The sequence below is a fragment of the Piliocolobus tephrosceles genome, chromosome 8 (genome assembly GCF_002776525.5).
Source record: "Piliocolobus tephrosceles isolate RC106 chromosome 8, ASM277652v3, whole genome shotgun sequence".
In the NCBI taxonomy this organism is placed as follows: Eukaryota; Metazoa; Chordata; class Mammalia; order Primates; family Cercopithecidae; genus Piliocolobus; species Piliocolobus tephrosceles.
In genome coordinates this window covers 15085482-15094147 of record NC_045441.1, presented here as the reverse complement: position 1 = coordinate 15094147, position 8666 = coordinate 15085482, and the positions used below count along the sequence as shown (strand labels likewise).

The window sequence follows — 8666 nt, the reverse complement described above, 5'->3', positions numbered from 1 at the left end:
TGGACTGCAGCATGCTCCAGACTTTTCCAGTTCCCCCACACTGGCTTTGTGATTTTGTGAAAATCTTCCTCTCTGAGAATGTCAGTTTCGTCAATGATGAACTTAAGGATTTGAACTCTTCTCTCTAGCCCTGCCTAGCTCTCAAATGCTACAAATCGATGTCACCAGGAAAGGCAATAATGAGCCAGGTATGGTGGCTCATGCTAGTAATCCCAGCACTTTGGGAGGCCGAAGCAAGAGGATTGCTTGAGATCAGCCTGGTCAATATAATGATACCCTGCCTCTATTTTGAAAATGAAAGAAGGAAGGAAGGAAGGAAGGAAGGAAGGAAGGAAGGAAGGAAGGAAGGAAGGAAGGAAGGAAGGAAGGAAGGAAGGAAGGGAGGGAGGGAGGGAAAGAAGGAAAGGAAAGGAAAAGAAAGGAAGACAGAAAAGAAAGGCAATAACACAGCTAACTTGGAGTGCTTACTCTGTGTTAGACGCTGAGCACACTACATATATTCACTTATTCAACCCTATAGTGACCACAGAAGTGAGACACTGTATTTACACCATTTTAGACATAAGGAAATAGACACAGAGCAATTAATTGCCTGCCAAGTTCTCACAGCAATGAGTGCCAGCCTCTTTCTCTGGTTGCGAGCCTCACTCACCATCCTACACTGCAGTAGGTCACCGCTCCCAGCGCTCCTTTCTCCCCAGGCCATCCAGGCGTGTGACTTCCTACCTCCGGGCACCAGCAGAGGATGTGCCATCTTTGAAAAACACCAGCTGGAAATATAACTTGGTCTTGAAATTCAATAAGCTTCAGAAAGAAACTTTAGATAGGGAAGAAGACACCTCCCTAGAGAAACTGCTTGTGGTTAGCAAGAAGGCAGAAAGCTGAATTTACAAGTCCCCAGCAGCCCTTCGGGACTGTGGGGATAATTGGAGTGAATCAAATCCAGCAACAGAATGTGAATAAGACCAAGAACTAGAAACCTGACCGAGAGCAAGAGCCGCCCCTGTGAGTGTGCCTGGGAAACCCAGGAGGGGATGTGTGCATTGGATGGGACCCTGCCTGGGCTGGTGGATTCCTCCTTCCTGCCGCCACCGACAAGGCAGCCATTACAAGTTGTCCCCGTGCCAGGCATTGGGGATGCATCAAGCAGGTGGGGCAGGTCTGGATGCAACAGTCTAGCTGTGAAGGCAGGAGCCAGCAGAATGAGCAGAGGGTTGAGGATGCTTCAAGCTGGAGAAATTAATTCCACCTGCCAGGGTTGGAAAGTGTGCAGAGAGGAAGCGACTTCTGAGCTGATAATAGGATTTTACAAGGTGATAAAGAGCATTTCAAACAGAAAAGGAAGAAGAGGAAAAACACCGAAAAGATGTGATCAGAGGCATTCAGAGAAGATGTTACGGGGAGAGGAGGTGACTCGCTGGGGCTGGAGCTGGATCTTACCTTGCACTGAAGAGTCAGAAGGTCAGTGAGGTAGTAAATGCCACGTGCAAGATTACAGACTCTCCTTCTGCCTTTAAAGGTCGTAAACAGAGGAGTGTGTTGAGGGCAGCCAACCAGGCAGCAGGGAGCGGAGTGGAGAGTGATTAGGACAGGAATGGCTGGAGGCAGGGAGACCATTGGCCAGGACAGGTGCAGGGAGGAGGCCACGGATCTAAGAAGCAACTCAGAGATTGAGTTGTCAAGACTTGCTGTCGGTCACACTGGTGTCAGGCAGCAGAGGAATTGTCCACCAGTGTTTTCAATGCCCGACTATGCACAGCAAGGTAGCCATGCTGTGGGTGCAGAGGGGCACGGCCAGCCTGGGGCTGAAATGCAAGGGAGGTGGCTGCTCACTTAGCTTCTCCTGTGGCTTGCTGCTGCCACTCAAGGCAACTTAAAACTGGCACTCAAAGATCTGGGACTGGCTGCCTAGCAACCTGGCTTCTCATTATTGATCTGCACACACACGCACTCACACGGTCACCCACGCACACACACGCACACCCACATGCACTCACACACATGCTCACCACATGCACACCAAGGCTGCCCCTCCCTCCAGGCAGGTTCAAGTCCTCTGGCCTTTGCCCACCTAGGGTCCTTCCCTCATCGTTCCTGTAAAGCCCATGGCCCACCTTGACTCGCCTCAACCTCCCCTTCTCTGAAAAGTCACCCCTGACTGCACCGTGCTCACTGCTCACCCTTGGGACCCCATGATGTCTCTCTTCTGTATTTTCCTGCAATGTCATTTTAGACAACTGTAGAATGAGTAATGAGGGGAGTGAGAACTGAGGGATCTAAGGAGGAAAATGAATGTGTGGGGCCAGGGGAGAGGGCAGAGTGGAGGGATGTGCCCCCAGGAAGAAAGATTCTATTCCATCTGCTGGGGTTTAGATACAGGCTGGTCACAGGGTGCACAGAGCAGTCCTGGCCTAGATCCCTGTGCTTAGAGGGTTCGCAGGCCAGCAGGAGAGACACGAACAAGAAACAAAAGAGGATAAGAGGGACCTTCAAGAGCTCCATGACAAAGGAGGGATGCAAGGAAAGTTCCCAAGAATAAGTCAAGGGGACACAAACCCTGGAACCTTCCATTCCCACAGACAGAGGGGCTCAGTGCTTTGGGGGCTCTCCGTAGGCTCCCAGAACTAGGTCAGCCTGGGTGCAATGGCTCATGCCTATAATCCCAACATTTTAGGAGGTCGAGGTGGGAGGATAGTTTGAGGCCAAGAGTTTGAAACCAGCCTGGGCAACATAGCAAGACCCCATCTCTAAAAAAAATTTGATAATAATAATAATTAGCCAGGCATAGTGGTGCATGCCTGTAGTCCAAGCTCCTTTGGAGGTTGAGGAGGGAGGATCATTTGAGTCCAGGAATTCAAGGCTGCAGTGAGCTAGGATAGCACTACTGCACTCCAGCCTGGGCAATGGAGCAAGACACTGCCTCTTGGCGGGGGGGGGGGGGGGGGGCAGTGGGCGGAGGAGTACCCCCCAGCCAAAAGCCCAGGCCCAGCCTAGGGCAGCTCAGCACCAGGGCAGCCGGCCTCCAGAGCAGGGGTTGAGACCACCATCCTGGACTGCGCAGGATCTGGATTCAGACGCCCAGAGCAACATCAATCACATGAAAGAGTGAGGTGGAGATGTAGAATGCCCCAGGCCCAGGAAAGAGACATTGGGAGTGACAGTGGCCACAGCAGAGGCAGAGGGGACCAAGTGAGCAGAGAGGGGATGAAGCAGCTAAGATATCATCCAAGGCGAGGCCGCCACCTGGGAACACAGCAGGAGGTAGAAGGGGCTTGAATAAGGGGCCCAGGGTCATTGATTCAGCAGGTGGGGCTAGAGGCAGTCAGTCTCACCTTCTTGCTGGCACAGGGACCCAGGTAACTGCATCCGCAGAACGCATCTATTCTTCCTTCACAGCTTCTGCAGAGCCCTTTGGTGTGCCTGCTACCCCACCCAGCTTCTGTCTGGAAGAGCTGACAAGCCCCAGAACACCCAGTATATCAAGAAGGTGTTGTGAAGATGATGGCCACCGTGAAGGCAGAGAAAATATCCGTGTTACTTTCCAAGATAAACAAAAGACAAACAGATTTGCAGAGAATACAGGTAGGTGGAGGTGGAGCTAAAGGTATTTCTGTTGCTTCCTTTAGCTCTACCAAAGTAAAGGAAGAAACAGAAGTAAAAAAAGAAGCACTTCTATAATTTAGAAGATGCTTGGGATGACATCATGCTTGAGGATGACGATGGCTTAATGATACCTTATCAAATTGGTAATGTTTTCATTAGTCATTCTCAAGAAGAAACATAAGAAGGATGGGTGCAGTGGCTCTCACCTGTAATCCCAGCACTTTGGGAGGCTGAGGCAGGAGGATCGCTTGAGCCCAAGAGTTCAAGATCAGCCTGGGCAACATAGCGAAGCTGTATCTCTACAAAATACCAAAAATTGGCAGGGCATGGTGGCATGCATCTATAGTCCCAGCTACTTGGGAGGCTGAGAAGGGAGCATCAGTTGAGCCCAGGAGTTCAAGGCTGCAGTGAGCTATGATTGTGCTACTGCACTGTGGCCTGGGCAGCAAAGCAAGACCTTGTTGAAGAAGAATAGGAGGAAGAAGAAGAAGGAGGAGGAGGAGGAGGAGGAGGAGGAGGAGAAAGGGGCAGAAGGTGGGGAGGAAGAGGGAAGAGAAGGGGAGGAGGGGGAGGGGGAAGAAGGGGAGGAGGGAGGAGAAGGGGAGGAGGAGAAAAGAAACACAAAAAATGTTAGAAGAAGCAAAGAAAAAGACAAATAAGCAAGACGAAATTGATGCCTCAGAGTCCACTTTAGGATCAATTTAATGGGTGTCAGCAGATTTAAGAGTTCAGTTCTATGCAAAATGTGGGAACAGCATAAATGCTGAAGCTGATGAAAGTTAAGCATTTTAAAAAACTTTTAGAAATGTGTTTAATACACTTGAATATTGTTTTTTGTTTTTTGTTTTTTGTTTTGAGATAGAGTCTCACTCTGTCACCCAGGCTGAAGTGCAGTGGCTCAATCTCAGCTCACTGCAACCTCCACCTCCTGGGTTCAGGTGATTCTCCTGCCTCAGCCTCCCGGGTAGCTGGGACTACAGGTGCCCGCCACCGTGCCCGGCTAATTTTTTGTATTTTTAGTAGAGACGAGGTTTCACTGTGTTAGCCAGGATGGTCTCAATCTCCTGACTTCATGATCTGCCCGCCTCGGCCCTCCTAAGTGCTGGGATTATAGGCATGAGCCACCACGCCCAACCCAAATATTGTTTTTAAGTGGGTGTTGCAAAGCCATGAGCAATTTTGCAGGCTGGTTTGATTTGTCCTTGGTACTTCCATTCTGAGTCCTTCTAGATTAAAGACAGTGCCACTTGGTTTCAACCAGTCTTCCCTACCTGATTATGAGCAACTAGAATCAGCCCAGGTGGCCCAGGAGCCCCTGGTTGACAACAGTACTATGTTTATCAGCCAATTCCCGAAGCTCAGGTCACTTGCCACCTCCCAGAGATTGTTGAATCATTCATTACAGGGGCTTTTTCTTGAGAGGGAAATTAGCCCATAGGCTACAGGGTGTGGAGTTCCTGGAGAGCCTCCTCTTTTCCTTGTTGCTATAAAGACGATCTCGCAGAGAAGTGGTAGTGAAGAATCAGAGGAGTTTTTATCTCAGCTCTGCCATTTCCTGGCTGTGCAACCTTGAAGAGGCTGCATAACCTCTCTGAATCTGAATTTCCTCATCTGTAAAATAGCACTAAAAGTAGTAGGGCAATCAGGATGAAAAGAAATAATGATAGGAACAGCTTAGACCTGTGCCTAAACTGTGTTAGGTTAGGCACTCACTAAAGACGACCCCTCTTCCTCATTTACCCTTGTCTTGCTGCTGGTAAACTCAGGGCAGCGAGGCATGAAGAAAAAGCCCTGACTATCAAGAAGCACTTCCCTGGGTTCAACCCTAGCTCTGCCATTTGCAAATCATCCTAGCTGCCAGAGCCTCAACTTCAGCAACAGTAAAATGGGAATAATAATGGAGAAACCACAGAGCCGGCATAAGAATTAAATATAACATGCATACATGCACCCTGCCCCATCTGGGGAAAGTAAGACAATAGCCATCAGAGTGGGCTCTTTGGGCCTGGTGCGGTGGCTCATGCCTGTAATCCCAGCACTTTGGGAGGCTGAGGCAGGAGGATCATTTGAGGTCAGGAGTTCAAGACCAGCCTGGCTAACATGGTGAAATCCCGTCTCTACTAAAAATTAAAAAAAAAAATTGCTGAGCGTGATAGCACACACCTGTAATCCCAGGTACTCAAGAGGCTGAGGCAGGAGTATGGCATGAACCTGGGAGATGGAGTTTGCAATGAGCCAAGATCATGCCACTACACTCCAGCCTGGTGACAGAGTGAGTAAGACTCCGTCTCAAAAAAAAAAAAAAAAAAAAAAAGTGGGCTCCTCTCCGTGTCAAGAGTACAGTTCTGAACCCCAGGATTTCCTGGCAGTTGCCTCCCTTGCAAAGATGGAAGCAAGTCTCACCAGGAGTTCTCTCCATTCTGTCCTAGAAGGTTGTCTACCTTCTGCCTCAAACAGCTTCATCCAGCTCTCCATCCCCTCCATGAATTCTAGTAAAAATATAATGAAGAAGTATTGCCAGTATTGACAATAAAATGCTTATGATGTTGGATTCCTAATAGACAATTTGTAAGTGCTTCCACTCAGAGGCTACAGACAAAACCAGTCCTTGCAATTTTCAGCCTGTGAAATTCGTCTTTAACAGCTGTCGTCTTTGAAGTACTTGCACCCTATTTGGTGTGAAGCAGATTCATTGGAAAAAGTGGCAGCCGTTTGCAATATGACTTCCCATCAAGAGGTAGAATCCATGCTGCAATCCGATGAATGACTTGCTTCGGCCAAGAGAGCGTGGTAGAAGGGATGCAGTGCCAGTTTGAAAAGCTGTACACGCTTCTGCTGCTCTTTGAGCCTCTGCCATGTGAAGCAGCTCAAGCTAGCCTGCTGGTGGCTGAGAGACATGTGGTCCAATAACTCCAGCTGCCTCCCAGCCCACTGCCAGATATGCAAAAGAAGCCATCCTAGACAGCCAACCCTCAGCCCGTCCATCAGCTCAGCACAAGATCATGAACAAGCCCAGCCAAGATCAGCCAAGCCTGGCCCAAACTAGCAGAATTCTCAGCTGATGTGTACACACGTCAGAGGCCATAAATGCCTTATGATTTTAGCTTCTGAGTTTGGGGTGGTTTGTGACCTAGTGACAGCTAACCAATCCACCATGCTAAGTTCCTTGAGTACACTATCTCACTTTATAAGAATCCTATGAGCTGAGGATATTTATCTCAATTGTACAGTGCAGCAAACTGGAGTCCAAAAGGCTTTAGCAACTTGCAGAAGTTGTCACAGCTAGAAATTGCAAGAGCTAGGAATAAAACTCAGGTCCTACTTGACTCAGTAAGGGACACTCTCCTCCAGCAACTTCTCTCTTTCCCCCAGGTAAGAATAACAGTTGATTACTTAAAAGGAGGATTGCAGAAGCCCAAGCCAGGACGATCTTCCTCATGAGGGAACAAATCATCCTACATAGCTGATATTCCTGGCCCTACTTTAAAAGTATATTGGAATTTGGGGGACAGGTATTTTTTTTTTTTTAATCTTTAAATGTGATTTGCTTTTAAGAATCTCAGTCCCGGCCAGGCATGGTGGCTTGCGCCTGTAATCCCAGCACTTTAGGAGGCCAACGCAGGCAGATCACCTGAGGTCAGGAGTTCGAGACCAGCCTGGCCAACATGGTGAAACCCTGTCTCTACTAAAAATACAAAAATTAGCTGGGCATCATGGCAGGAGCCTATAATCTCAGCTACTCAGGTGGCTGAGGCAGGAGAATCGCTTGAACCAGGGAGGCGGAGGTTGCAGTGAGCTGAGACTGTGCCACTACACTCCAGCCTGGGTGACAAGAGCAAAACTTCATTTCAACAACAACAAAAAGAATCTCACTCCTTTTCCGCAAGTCTAAAAGCTATAGCTTTGACCTCTCCTTGCTTGTTAATTGGGGTATTATTGGAGGGGAAACAGAAAAACCATGTGGATAGGGCAAAAGAGGAGATTGCAAAAGTAAGTATTCCTTAGGATCACTCAACTGAAAATTTTCATTAATTCGTTAAGTAAGATATCTAGCATGAGAATTCCAGGGGAAAGAACAAATACCATCTGTACTGTGGAGGGGCCAAATGTTTCTTTTAGCCCTTTAAGACCCAGTAATGAGCACATGTTCTGAATTATTCTTCAAATTAACCACTTCATGGGAGAGGAGCAGCATTGGCAAACCAATGAGGTATAAGACAGTATTCCGAAAGCCACGTCTGTGAGGCTTCCAAGTGATCTTCTTGTGCCTTGGGCATGGGGAGGCAGGTTACAGCTCAACACAAGAAGCTTCATTCCAAAAGTCAGAGGTATCTTGAGAAGAAATGAGTTGCTTCACAAGGTAATGAGCTCACCATCACCAGGGGTATGCAAGTAGAGCCTGAATCTGACTGGAGGAATTGCTGTTTTGTGTAGGAAGTTGGAGGCTCCACTGAATAATCACTCAGTGCCCTTCCAATTGTGAGATTTTATTATTACTATTATTATTATTTTATTCTTTGTAGAGATGGGGTCTCACTAAGTTGCCCAGGCTGATCTAAACTCCTGGACTCAAGCGATCCTCCAGCCTCGACCTCCCAAAGCACTGAGGTTACAGGTGTGAGCCACTGTGCTCTGCCAAGATTCTATCTAATGTCTTCTAAAAGGTGAGCCCTTAACCGACACAGAATTATTTCTCAGACTAGGTGATTAGCATATCAGTGCACACATGTTCTCAGATACTGAACAGCTGCAGTGGCCATCACCGTGAACATCTGACATGGAATATCTTCATTGGCCATGGCACTGCTGTTATCAGACACTGTAAATGACTTTACAGCAGGATGCTGGATTCAATGAATCATTAACATCAGAAGTATTTTCTCACTTGGTTTAAAATTTCCAGCTTTGATAGCTCAGATTGGGGGCCCAGCCGGAGGCATATCAAAAGCAAACTGTGAATGATGATATTATTTTGACCTCAATTGGGCTGGCACAGTTTGGGTGACCATGAGGCATCAGGCAAGAAACCTCTTTTGACACCTTACAAAATGTTTAGATTAATC

The 8666-nt window shown here is 47.9% G+C and overlaps 1 pseudogene; it reads left to right on the top strand.

Moving 5' to 3' along the window:
* The first annotated feature begins 1594 nt into the window (after window positions 1-1594).
* LOC111547008 lies at window positions 1595-4386 on the top strand (annotated as a pseudogene).
* The last annotated feature ends 4280 nt before the right edge of the window (window positions 4387-8666 follow it).